This window comes from Mus caroli, unplaced genomic scaffold, assembly GCF_978045245.1.
Source record: "Mus caroli unplaced genomic scaffold, Mus_caroli_1 scaffold_19, whole genome shotgun sequence".
Taxonomy (NCBI): Eukaryota; Metazoa; Chordata; class Mammalia; order Rodentia; family Muridae; genus Mus; species Mus caroli.
This window is the reverse complement of record NW_028227274.1, coordinates 66,597,480-66,610,914: the sequence shown is the minus strand read 5'-3', so window position 1 is coordinate 66,610,914 and position 13,435 is coordinate 66,597,480. Positions and strand designations below refer to the sequence as shown.

The 13,435-nt window shown below is 42.0% G+C and overlaps 1 protein-coding gene across 1 annotated transcript in view; it reads left to right on the top strand.

The window, feature by feature from the left end:
• The first annotated feature begins 39 nt into the window (after nt 1–39).
• The window catches only part of Mims1 (mitochondrial inner membrane scaffold 1), a 35,030-nt gene continuing 21,634 nt past the window's right edge, over nt 40–13,435 (top strand). The window contains exon 1 of the mRNA XM_021150246.3: nt 40–225. The gene's annotated coding sequence lies outside the window, so the exon portion shown is untranslated. The remainder of the gene's footprint in view (nt 226–13,435) is intronic.

Genomic DNA, 13,435 nt, shown 5'->3' with positions numbered 1-13,435 from the left:
CTCCGCGTTGGAACTACGAGTCCCAGGGTTCCCCGCGCGGCGGCGTGCCTCTAGCCCTGCGAGCGGGCACGGAGGGTCGGAGCACGTTGCTAGTGGGCGCGGCTGGCCCTGGGTGGTGGAGGCCTAGTGTTTGCTCGTCCTCCGCTCGGCCGGGTCGCCCTGCCGAGGCAGCTCCTCACGGCCCGTGCGGCGGCAATCCGTGGAGACGTCCCCACATCCTGAGAGGTAGCCTGGGTCCATGTTTGCTGTGGGGCTTCGGGAGGGGGCCGGAGGGCACCTTCACTGCGGGCGTGTGTCTGACGGCAGCGGAGCGCGCCGCTGACGACCCATCGCGGCCTCCCTCCTTGACGGCGGGAGTCGTCAGCACTCCGGACCCACTGCCCGGGGGCAGTCGAAAGAGGTCACCCCTGCCCCGGGTCCATCTGCAGTCCTGGCAAACCTCTCTCGAGACTCCTGGTGCCGTTTCACTCCCCCTTCGCGTTATGACCCTTAATGCCCTGCTCTTCCGTCCTTGCTAGTTGGAGTGTCCTCTGGAACATAGCTAACAGTTTTCACCCTTGGGACTGGCTGGCCACTTCTGATCGCCCTGTTTTTAGTCCCGCGGTACTCTCAAGGGAGGCTTACTGTTGCAGGCTTTCACCCCAAGATGAGGGTCAGAACGTAGAATCTACCTGTGGATTGGGATAGTTTACGCACCCACCGCATTTAACTTGCTTATCTCCCCTTCAAAGTTGTGCAAAACCACCATCAGATTTGCAACGAATTCTAAAGCAAATTTGGTCCGTCGAAAGCCGCTTTGAAAATAATTTTTGCTAATCCACCTATTTTTTTGTAGGCAATTTTATTAACATGGTCTGGGGGCCGGGGGAAGATAGATTTGCAGCATATACCTCCCAGTATGATCGCTTGCAAATTGTGGAGATTAGCCCTTCCGAGGTCGTTGACCGGTCTATAAACCTTGAACTTAATGGCTTCCTTTTAACAAGTATGACAAATCGATTTTAGATAACTGGGATTGTGCAATGTATTATATGCCATTAACCAGTTTGAGAGTTAATTTCCGTTCAAACTCAAAGGGATTGGTCCTACAGCCACCAAAGCGCTGTATGCATATTGAAACGTTGGATTTGTTGTATCCCAATGATTGAGGGTTTTGGGGGGGGGGGGCTGTGGGGTGGACTCCCACCGCCCGCCCCCAGATAATTACTGTTGTCATCTTAGAGAAAATAAACCCGATTTTGACTTTAAAAACAACTTTTAACGACAGATTTCAACATGTAGCGCAGGCTGGATTTAAACTCATGATCTTCCTACCTCAGCCCTCCCGAATGCAGGGATTACAGGCCGACACCAACCACACCTGCCTTAAGTCTTTCTCTTAATGGATTTAAACCTTAACTACAGGTTTATACGATTTCCACAATGTATTGATGTTTAGTTAGGATTGTTTTTTATTTTCAAATGAGGACTACATTTGTTTGCCAAGGTCAGTCTGGTAAATATTGGACCCAAGGTTTGGTCCCTAGACCTCTCTGCTAATAATCAAACTGGGTCTAGAAGGTCACTCAGAACAGCATGTAAATTTTCAAAAAGTTTCACAATTAAGTTCCAGTTATCTTGTTGAGAGAAAGCAGCTGGTTAAGGGTGTTGTTACTTTGCCAGTATATGAGTTTGTCAGACTGTAACCATCATTTTCCTCAGGGTCATTAAACAAGTGCTACATAGTATCTATTAGTGGATGACTGACTCTCTAAGGGGGCAGGGAGACCATATTTTAGAAAAAAACTAACAGGGAATTTATTTGAAACCATTTATAAGAAAGTGAGTACGTTTCTCAGAGGAACACTTGTTTTCAAAGATTGATTTTGTAGATATACACTGCACGGCCTGAATGTATGCTTGCATACCGGAAGAGGGCACCAAATCCCGTTACAGATGGTTGTGAGTCACTACGTGGTTGCAGGGAGTTGAACTCAGGACCTCTGGAAGAGCAGTCAGTGTTCTTAACCACTGAGCCATCTCTCTAGCCCCCAGGGTGCACTTTTAAGGTGTGGGGGTTTTTTTGTTTGTTTGTTTGTTTGTTTTTAAATTGAGTGTAGTTTTTGAAACATGATTTTGTTTCTAAGATGTAGATGAGTGTCTTAAGAATGATCTTGTTCTGTGGTGACAGAAAAAGTGTAAAAGAGTTTGGTTTTGTTTCTCTAAATAGTCACTCCAGAAAGTGACAGTTCTCCTGCTTACCTGTGTCTCTCTGTGCTGAAAGTTTATATCTCTTTAAAGCAGAAAAAAAAAAAAAAATCTTTTTTCCCCCCGAGGGTTGCAAGGGATATTTAATTGAGGAATCTGACCATGGTGACTGTATGTGTCAACTCAGGCTATGTTACACTAATCTCAGGGTTTGTTGTTAGGGTATCTTGAAGGTATGGTTACCTGTTGACTTTTAAGGTGATTACTGTCAATAACAACCTCTATTTTAACTTAAATGTAGTTATAAATGTTTCAGTCTTGTGTCTTAACTTTCCTGTTGGTTTTAAATTGCTGGAAAAAAACTGACTATACAGATGTACTGTTTCTAGAGGTGACATTTAAAAATGCTTTTTATTGATGTAAAGTCATTGTCATTGTAACGGACGGATTCCATAGACACTTTTTAAACTTCAATATGTTTGACCATCTTCTGTCTTTATATCCTCCACCTGTCCCCTCCCACCTGTCCCCTTCCTTTTCTAAGATACTCTCACTTTGATTTTGATGTCATACTCTTGTTTACATACTTTTATCTATAAAATCTAGGGTCCACATATGAGCAAAAACCACAGCAATATTTGTCTTTCTTAGTCAGGCACATTTCATGTAACACAGTGATCTCCAGTTATATCCATTTCCTGGCAAACAGCAGTATTTCATATTCTGTGTGTGTGTGTGCGTGTGTGTTGCATATGTGAGGCAGGAAGATATATGAAAGTCAGAGGACAACCTTGACTGTCAGCCCTTGCTTTCCACCTTGCTCACGACATGGTCGTCTCTTTTTCATACCCGAGTGTTTGGGGATTGTCCCTTGTTCTCCCATCTCATTGTAGGGTCACTGAAATTCAAGATCGAGGGGACAAGTGTTTGCATGCATTCTGGCCAAGTCTAACTTAGGTCATCACAAATGCAGGCAGACACTTTATCCACTGCACAATCATTTTAGCCTCATAGTTTTGTACTTTATGTCTAAATAAAATTATTTGTATATGTGCCACATTTCCCACATCTGTTAATTTACACTTAGGTCCAGAGTTGGCCACTGTAAGTAGTGATGCAGTAAACACAAATGTGGAAGTATCTTGTAGTGTATGGGCTTGCAGCTTTTCTCCTGTTTCAGGGTGTGTATGTGCCCGAGTACATGCGTGCATGCATGCCCATGCACACATGTATTGCCAGGAGTAGTATCACTAAATCAGTATGGTAGGGTTTTTTTTTTTTTTTTTCCTGCATTGGCTAAGCTGATTTATATTCCCATCAGCAGTGTATAAAGATTCCCTTTTCTACAAATAAGAATGTTTGCTATTTTTAATATCTCTGGGGACTCTGTGTGTTATGCCGGTGTCTGTGTTTATGTATTGAGTAGAGCTGTGGGCATTGGGACATCATAGGACAATCTTGGATCTTGATTCTTGCTTTCTGTCTTTGATTTTTAATGTTGGCACATAGATCCCACAAGCTCTGCCTTTCTTATTATTTTTGTCTGACTGTTCTAATTCATCAACCTTGTTTCCAGGATAATGTTCTGTCTTTGTTTTATTAGTGGGAATTTCCACTGAAATTTTTATTTGGCATATTGAAGTTTTCAAAAATTTCTGTTTTTTTATGTCTGTTGCCCCTCTCCCATTTTCGTGTGTGTGTGTGTGTGTGTGTGTGTGTGTGTGTGTGTGTGTGTGTGCATGGCTGTGTATATACATGTTTACATTGTGTGCAAGTGAGCATGCATGTGTGTGAATATGCATGTAGAGTCCCAAGGTTGATATTTTCATTGAGGCAGGGTCTCACTCATACCCAGAGCTCACCCATGTTAGTCTGGCTAACCAGCTTGCTCTGAGGATCCCTCTGACTTTCTTCCAGTCTGGAATTACAAGTGGTCCCCCATACCCACCCAGCACTCACATAGGTTCTGGGTATCAGAACTCCAGGCCTTACAGAGTCAGCCCTTGCTCCAGCCCCAGCGTTTGTGTTTCTTTATTGAATTCTCTTTTCATATCCCATACTGTCTTCCTGACTTAGTTCATCCCTCTGATTGCTTATATTCTCTTTGAAAGCATTATGTTGTCTTTGATTTTGTTGAACATTCTTACAATTATTCTTTAGAATCGTTTGAAATTCCATCTACATCACTCACAGTGGAACTCATTACTATAGAATGAGTATGTTGTGAACAAGTCATGTTGCTTTCATTTTTCATGTTACTTAAGTGTCTGCATTGAGAATGTTCTGGGATGGGATCCATGATTAGGTATTTGAATTACCCCTATTCTTTGAAGTTGAAATGTTTTCCATATCCAAGCAGAACTGGCTGATAGTAGAATTGAAATGTACTCCACACTATAGCTGTATGCTCAGGACACTGAGCCCAATTCCCAGCACTAACATAGAATAGTATCTGCAGAAAAAAAAAAAAAAAAACTATAACTGAAGACATCCACTAAGAAAATGCATTAATGGGCATTTGGAAACAAAACGATACTCTGTGAAATGCCAGTGACTCAGAGAATAAAGGAATTGCCAAGGTGTAGTGCATGGTAAGATATTCCTTAATGAGGGAAGGAAAGTAAAGAAACAAGGAGAGTAAGGCTGATACTTATTGTCAGAAAGAAAGGGAAGATAAGAGACCATAAACATCTTCCTTTTGCCCTTCTGACCTTTTTGTTTTCTTTTTCTTTACTTTTTTTTTTCAAGCCTGGCTTTCCCACAGAGCATAGGCTAGTCTGGGGTTATCCCAGCCGCAGTCTTCTGAAGGCGGGATTGTTTTAGTTTGTCTGACTGGATTCACATTCCTTTTCTCAGTCTGCCTTTAGTTGAAACGGCTTTATGGCCTCCTTTCATCTGTATAGCCTCTCCCTTCAGTTACAGGATCTAGAATCCTGAGGGAGATGGGCCTTTGGGTATGCAGGAGCTTATTAATTTCATTAATTGAGTTGGGAAGGCTGCTCCGCTGGGGAGCATTCTCTTGCTGGAATCCTTGACACTGTCATGGAGAAAGGACACTAGCCAGCAGCATGCCTTCATCATTCTCCTTTCCTGCCTTCCTCAGTAGGCACAGAAGATCCCAGGAGCATAGCCTCCTCTGTCTCCCAGGCTTTTCCTCCTTGTCACCTTAGTTCCCTGGCTTTCAGTCCTTCCTTTGCAATAACATTGGTCTAGAACAAGTGACAGAGATGTAGGCAGTTATGGCCGTGAAGGAGTTCACGGTGGAATATAGCTATTGATAATGCCTGTGAAAATGTACAAAGGGTTTATAAAGTGGGGTGACTGAGGTGTATCATAGGGTGATATTATTAAAGATAAGAAGTCAAGAAACTGAGGCATCAGAGTATTTGGGGGCAAAAATAGAATCTTCAATCCTGATTCATTTTTTCAAAAGTAATTCTTAACATGAAAGTAAGAATCTCTGTAGACTTTTAGCTTCTGGAAATACCATTCCTACTTTAGAGAACTCTTAAGTTTTCTTCTTGAACATAGCAAATAACTTTGAAATATGATATTCTAATGCATTGGCCCCTGCTTATTTTCATACAAATTGGTTAACCTTTGTATTATCAAACAACTCAATGGTATGATTTTTTAATGTTTGTTTGTTGCTGTTTTTTTGGGTTTTGTTTTTTGGTTTTTTTTTTGTTTTTTTGCTCTGTCATCCAATTCAAAATAGATCTTTGACCTCCATACCCTTTTTTATAAACAAACTTTGGACAGTAGATTTCTAAACACTGTATTGGCTGGTTTTGTGTCAACTTGACACAAGCTGGAGTTATCACAGAGAAAGGAGCTTCAGGTGAGAAAATGCCTCCATGAAATCCAGCTGTAAGGAATTCTATCAGTTATCAAGACGGGGAGGCCCATTGTGGGTGGTGCCATCCCTGGGCTGGCTGGTATTCTTGGGTTCTATAAGAGAGCAAGCTGAACAAGGCAGAGGAAGCAAGCCAGTAAGTAACATCCCTCCATGGCCTCTCATCAGCTCCTGCTTCCTGACCTGCTTGAGTTCCAGTCCTGACTTCCTTTGGTGATGAACAGCAATGTGGAAGTGTAAGCTGAATAAACCCTTTCCTCCCCAACTTCCTTCTTGGTCATGATGTTTGTGCAGGAATAGAAACCCTAATTAAGATACACTCTTTCCTTTTTCTTCACAATATATCTACAACATAGTTGGACTAGCTTTCAAACTAAAATCATTCTATAAGCACTGGGGAAATTCAAAATTCAGGCAACAGGTGGATTAATATTCAAAAATAATCTTTAGTCAACTCGTATGTAAAAGACTTCGTATCATAAATGTTGCTTAAAGAGTCTAGCAATATGAATTAGAAAAAAGAAACAGATGGAAATATGTGTATTTTGGAGCAGCTCAGAGCAGGTGATAGCTTTTCACACACCTGGCTTTACCAGTGGATTACTCCTGCTTCAGGTAGTGAGATGGACTTAATTGGCTCTAACTGTAAGGGAAACAAGAACAAAGAGTTTAACAGGCAAGGAAACACTTCATGTCCTAGAGCTCTAACTCTGCCTTGCCCATGCTAGTTGGCTCCAAGGCAGGACACTGAAAAGTTGTCAAAATCTCTGTAGTCTTTGTTGTGTTTGGTTGGGAAAAAGACCTCACACATCCCAGTAAAGTGTCCTCAAACAAGTCCACTCTGAACCAATAACAGTCATCCCATGTTAATACCCAGTTATGTATGCAGTTGTAACTCTACTTGGACTGAGCTTCAGAGTACAGTCACACCAATAACCAGTGGACTTTTTATTCCACACCCCCCCCAACACACATGCACATGTGTGTGTATCCTGGCATATGTGTGTGTATGTGTGTGTGTGTGTGTGTGTGTGTGTGAAAGAGAGAGAGAGAGAGAGAGAGAGAGAGAGAGAGCCACTGAATCCAGCATGGGAAGTCAAATGGTATTTTGCAAGGATCTTTCCATGCACTCTATCAGTTCCAGAGATCAAACATGGGCCCTCAGGCTTGGCTGCCAGGGCCCTTAGGATTCATCTTGCAGGTTCCCCCTCCCCCAATGTGGAGTTTTAATTAGATTCCAATATTGAGGCTGGAGGAAGTGAGTAAAAAATGGGGTTTCTAAAAGTAAAAGGTGTTTTGGCAACTAAAGTTTTGCTGTTTATAATAGTAATCTCTGACTTTTTTTATTTTTTATTTTTTTGTAATGATGAAATGTTTGGTTCTCTAAGTCACACTAGTCAGACCAAGGGTTGAGTAGGCTGCCTGTGACTAGCACCAGTCTTATAGAACATAGTGAGTGTAGACCATTGCCACTGTTACAGGAAACTGCCACAAAAGGCTGCTCTTGAGTTCTTCATGTGAAACTTTTGTCTAACTATTTAGCCACACACACACACCAAGACAAAACAAAACAAACAACCCTTGTACTTGGTTTTATTAGAGACTATATGACCAGGAATTTTTCCCATTTGTGAGGTAGAGGTTTTTCATGAGATAATGCGATGTTTGAGATAATAGTTAGCTTTTAAAGTTAACTGGGCTTTTTAAAGCCCCCTTTCCCTTAAAAGGATCCAAAATTGTTTTTATTATCCAGTACTTGCAGATATACTAACACTTTGGTATTGGCCCTTGAAGTTTGAAGAGAGCTGTTGCAGTGTGACTTTGTAAGTGTAGAGCCCTGCTGTGATCCTCACACACTTGCTTTCCTGAAGCACTCCCATACGCTGTGTCATCCTGTGACACAGTACCCTGAAGCTCTGGTCACGTAGAATTAGAACCACACAACTGAGGATTGAGTGCCATAAGGCACTCACTAGTGTTGTAATTCTGCTTATAGATACTTCTTAAAGATTTTTAAAAGTGGACAAATTTTATAATAGAATATTCTGTAATAGAATGCTGTTTATAATGCATTAAAATTAGAAACAAGTTTATAAGAGTAAGTAATTGATTAAGTCAGTTCTGGGTTTTCAAAATGAAGAAATTTCTTATCTAGCTCCTCAGGCTGATAATTTGAATAACTTTTTATATATAATGGTAAATAATATGCCATATCATGCAATACAGAAAACAGTAACTCCAAATTCTAAATTCAAATCATTCTGTTTTGTTGTCAGCAGGTTTCTGTGTATACGACTCAAAGGGCAAAGACTGAGTGGTTAGATAATTGTTTAGGACAGATCTCTACAAATGAAATATAGTCTCAGGAACCACCAAGTTCACTTCCCCCATTCTGCTGTATTTTTATCTGAATATTGCTTTTAACATAGTATTCATAATTTCAGGTTGTTCCTTACAAATCAGAGTCTCTTGTAATTCTTTAAGTACATTACAATTGTGATTGGCAATGCTAGCTTTAATTCTCATCTCCCTTTGTTATGGTTGGAGTATGAAATGTCCCCCATGGGTGCTGCATGCTTGGTACCCAGCAGGTGGTGCTGTTTTGGAAAAGTAGTGAACGCCTAGGAAAAGTAGGTCATTGTGAGATGGCTTTCAAAGGTTGTACCTGGTCTCCATGCCTTCTTTCTTTGCTTCCTGTCTACTGCAGGTAAAGTCTTTTATAGGCTCCTGTTGCCATGTTGTTCTGCCTCTCTGTGGTGGGAAAATCAGTGGGCCAGGGAACTATAAGTAAATTTCTGCAACTATAAGCCAAAACTAGCACCTTGAAATGGATCTTCCCACATGCTCTCTGTACCTTTCCACCCCCCACTTCTGCCTGGACCTAGAAGAACCATCCGGCTTATCTCCATTGAGTCTAAGTTGTCCTCCTAAACATAGCCTGGGTAATCATCATGTGATCACTAAAGTTCACACCATTTTCTTATTTTCCTTTTTTTTTCCCTCCTCAGTATCCATTAGGCTGATAACTCATACTTGATAAGTATCTCTCCTATCATGGAATGTTTACCTTCCAAACTAAATTGAAGATGGTGACCATATTTTACAAAACTGTTCTTTATGTCAAAGGATTAGAGCTCTGTGTACTGTCCAGTGCTTGGTCAATAAAAACACATTTATTTAGTTTCATGACTTTTCCTGGAGAGACATAAATAAGCAAATACCTAAAGTGAGGACAAAGAAACAATTCTATCCAAGTCTATCTCAGTGAGGAGCCTCCATTGTCTGAGTCAGAAGAGCTTCCTCCCTCCAGGAATGAATGTTTTAATTCATAAATTAAATAGCCACAGGACATCTTATGACTATTTTACTTTGGTATAAGAGGCTCAACAGAGAACAGTGCACTCTGGCCCATAGCCCTGGAAGGACTACGGGAGTGACACTTAAGCAGCGTGTCGCAATAGGAGGTGTTTACTAAATATTTCATGGTGCTTTGCTGTTACTGACCTAAAGCAGTAGAGAGCTCTGCTGTAGGAGGCAGAGGTAGGACAGCAGACTGACTGCCAGGACAGGAAAGAAGCAGGGCTGCTGCTCTTGCCTGAGATACCATCTGCTCATCTGTACCTGCTCACCTGTACCAGCTAGTATTGTGTCAACGTGACACAAGCTAGAGTCATGAGAGAGGAGGGGCCTCAATTAAGTAATGCCTCCATAAGATCCAGTTGGAGGCAATCGTGTGAGGCATTTTCTTAATTAGATATGGCTAGCCCAGCCCATTGTAGGTGGTCCCATCCCTAGACTGGTGGTCCTGGGTTCTATAAGAAGTCAGGTTGAGCAAACAAGTAAGCAGCACCCTCCGTGGTCTCTGCTTCAGCTCCTGCCTCTGTATGAGCTCCTGCCTCTTCATCAACTCCTGCCTCCGGGTCTCAGCACTGTTTGAGTCCCTGTCCTGGCTTCCTTCATTGATGATCCATGATGTCGGTCATGGGGGACATTACCCAAGTATTTTCAGGAACCAGGGATATGTTTGTGCTAATTCATTTCAGACATATTCGGATTTCACATGCAGACACATGGTATCAATTGTAGTTTAAGAAATGCTGTAAAGTTAAAAAGACCTTAAAGGAATATATCATGATAATGTGAATAAAAATACTATGCAAAGTGACATCCTTACCCTTTGTCCGAGTTAGGGTTTCATTGCCATGAAGAGATGCCATGACTAAGGCAACTGTTATAAAGACAAACATTTAATTGATGTTAGCTTACAGTTTCAGAGGTTTAGTCCATTGTCATGATAGGAAGCACGCCAGCCTGTAGGCAGACACGGTGCTGAAGGAGCTAAGGGTTCTAGATCTTGATCCAAAAGCAGCCAGGAGGAGACTGCATTTCATATTGGGCAGAGCCTGAGCATAGGAGATCCTCAAAGCCCATCCCCACAGTCACACACCTCCTCCAACAAGGCCACACCTCCTAATAATGCCACTTCTCATGGGCCAAGCATTCAAACACTTGAATCTATGGGAGTCAAACCTATTCAAACCACCTCATTCCATTCCCTCCCCCCCCATAGACTCGTAGCCATAACATAATGCAAAGTGCTTTTAGTCCAACTTCAAAAGTCCCCATAGTCTATCATAGTCTCAACAATGTTGAAAGGTTCAAAGTTGCTGCTAAGAGATTAATGCTCTCTTAACTATAATCCCCTATAAAGTCAAAATCAGAAAGCAGCTCACATGCTTCCACGTCACAGGGTGTGCATTGCCTTTCCAAAACGTGGGGAGGGAGCACAGTGACCAAAGCACATTGGACCAAAGCAAGACCAAAAGCCAGCTGGGAAACTCCAAACTCTGCATCACCACAGCTGATGTCAGAAGGCTCTTCAGGTCTCCAGGTGCTTTCAGCTGTGTTGACTGCAGCACAGTTCTCTCTCAGGCTGGTCCCACTCCCTGTCAGCAGCTTTCCTTGGCTTTGGCATCTCTAACATCTTGGGGTGTCCAAGGCAACTTTAGGTTTACTGCTTCATGCAGTGCCTCTCTGAGCCTCTATGCAGGGACACCCCTGCCAACACATCTGGCCCCTGTGATTTTCCTTAAGTAGCAGAGGGTGATTCTATAACCCTTTCTATTCTTGACTCTAAAGCTACAGCCATGTTGCCAAAACTGGCAAGTTTTTCTGCTTGCTGGACCTGGAACATGGCCCTTTTGTTCAATTACATCTTCTCCAGTTTCCTGGTTTCCAAGGTTTCTTAGGCTTCGCTGCCTAAGTTTGGATGTCCTAGAACTTGCTCTGCAGACCCAACAGACTTTGAGCTCAGAAACCTGCATGCCTCTGTCTCCTGAGTACTAGGATTAAAAGCATGTATCATCCTGTCTTGGCCTAAGCTGTTCTTTAATAGATCTTTATAATATAAGCATTGCCACTATGTATCAAGATCTGGATTAAAAGCATGTGTTGATCCAGCATGTAACATCCCACATCAAGATCTGTATCAAAGGCCTGTGTCTTACGGACTCAAGACCTGGATCATGGACATGCTGTCATCTTTTTACTGCAAGATCTGGTTTACAGGTGTGCCCTCCATTTCTGGATTATAGTTCATTCCAGATATAGTCAAGTTGTTAACCAAAATTAGTCATCAGAATCTACCTCTTGTCAACTTGACACATACCTCCTTATATCCAAATGAAACATGATATAACTATCCACATACAACCACAAAGGCATTGTAAATTTAGAATAGGTGCCAAAGTACCTTGAGGAATATCCTGTTCACAAGATGGAAGCTTAACTGGGTAGGATCATGCCCCAGGTCACCACTCCTTTAATTCCCTTTAATATCTTTAATCTGTTTATCTCCTCCATCACAGGATTTAGCTACCTTCCACTTCCTGATACCCTTTACATAGAACTGAGCATACTTTAACTTCTGGTTCTCCGGCTTCTACCTCCCCAGTGCTGAAATTGTCGGTGTGCACCACCACACATGGTTTATGCCTTGCTGGGGATTGCATGTAGGGGTTTGGTTTCATTTGGTTTGAGACTGTGTTTCTCTGGGTAGCTCTGACTATCCTGGAACTTGCTCTGTAGCCTAGGCTAGCCTTGAACTCAGAGATCCGCCTGCCCGTGCCTCCTGAGTGCTGAGATTAAAGATGTGTGCTACTACTGCCCAGTGACACCTAGGGAGCTTTGTTTTTGTTTCTGGTAGCAGCAGTGTCGATGGTTTTTTGGGGCATTATTTTACTTTATTGAGGTTTCTTCATAGTGATTCCTAGAGTGTCTGCTCTGCTTTGCATCCCCACCAACAGTCACTGTGGGCTCCTCTTTGAGCACAGCCCTGCCAGCATGTGCTATCACTTTTTGATCTCGACCATTTTGACTGTGGTTAGGTGAAATCTCAACCTTATTTATATTTGCATTTCCCTGATTGTTAAGAATGATGAATACTTTTGAGCTTTGTCATAGCCATTTTTATTTCTCCTACTTAGAATTTTATGCCTGCTGGTCTAGCAGTCTGACAGCTTTGCCACATGCTGAATTCTGTTCGCTTTTCCTTAGCATTGGATCTCTTTGAATAGCCCGGGCTAGTCTGGTTTTTGTATAAGATGGTATTAAATGAGAGCAAGATGTTAAGTTTGAATTGTCTTCTTATAGAAGATACTCCCAGTATCATTCATTGAAAAGGCAGTCTTTTCTCTCCAGTGTTAATTTTGGTACCTGTATTAAGAATCAGATGGCCATAGATATGAGGGTTTTATTTCTAGGCTCGCTATTTTGTTCCATTTAGTTTTGTGGCTTGTTTCTTTTAGCATTTGTTAAGTTTGTCCATTTGCTTGTTTTATATAAGTGTTTTGCCTGTATGTATGTATATAGACATATGTGCCTAGTTCCCATAGAAGCCAGAAGATGTGAGAATCCCTGGAACTGGTGTCAAGGTCCAGAAGTCACCCTACAAACCACACATACACCGATCTCAGTCAGACAAGGGTAATTTATTGAACACATACCCTAAGACTGATCAGAGACATAGCTCAGACTCAGGAGCGGAAAGCTACAACACCAAATGTTTTTCGGGGTCAGTTTATATAGGCAAAGGACCGTAAAAAGCTCATAAGCCCGTGAGAGGAGGGCTGCAGGGTAACCAACCTTTTTTCAAGGTTTTTGTTTTTGTCATTTTTAGACACAACAGTTTAAGCTGACCTCTATTTTGGTTGATACTGAGTGGAACTTGTGGTGGAATTTCTTAAGATTAACAAACCTCAGAACATACATAACATAATAAATAGGGTATGTGGTCAGCATGACTCGGCTCTGAATTAAGCTACTTTTCTGTGTCAGTAACAATTTGGAATCACAGGCCGTCATGGAACAAAACGCCTACAAGCTCTGTATGCT